We start from the raw sequence: 239 nt of genomic DNA, 5'->3' as shown, positions 1-239 counted from the left end.
ATAATTATATACACGTCCCCTAAAGAACCCTAAATACCCCTCACTCAAACGGACTCTTTAATGAAGTAAAAATCGATTTCTGAATTTCTGCATTTTCGTCGCGGAGCAAGTCTGTGATGCAGAGCTATTACCTGAAGATATTTGGAATTAAATTTCGAGACAGTAGAGTCCACGACACGACCGCGTCGCGAACTAAATTTTTGCTCCTTGGGGGAGCTAGTCCACGACGCGCACTTCTT

This window comes from Solanum tuberosum, unplaced genomic scaffold, assembly GCF_000226075.1.
Source record: "Solanum tuberosum cultivar DM 1-3 516 R44 unplaced genomic scaffold, SolTub_3.0 scf00078, whole genome shotgun sequence".
NCBI classification, from domain to species: Eukaryota; Viridiplantae; Streptophyta; class Magnoliopsida; order Solanales; family Solanaceae; genus Solanum; species Solanum tuberosum.
The sequence above is the reverse complement of the archived record's forward strand: the minus strand, read 5'-3'. Positions refer to the sequence as shown.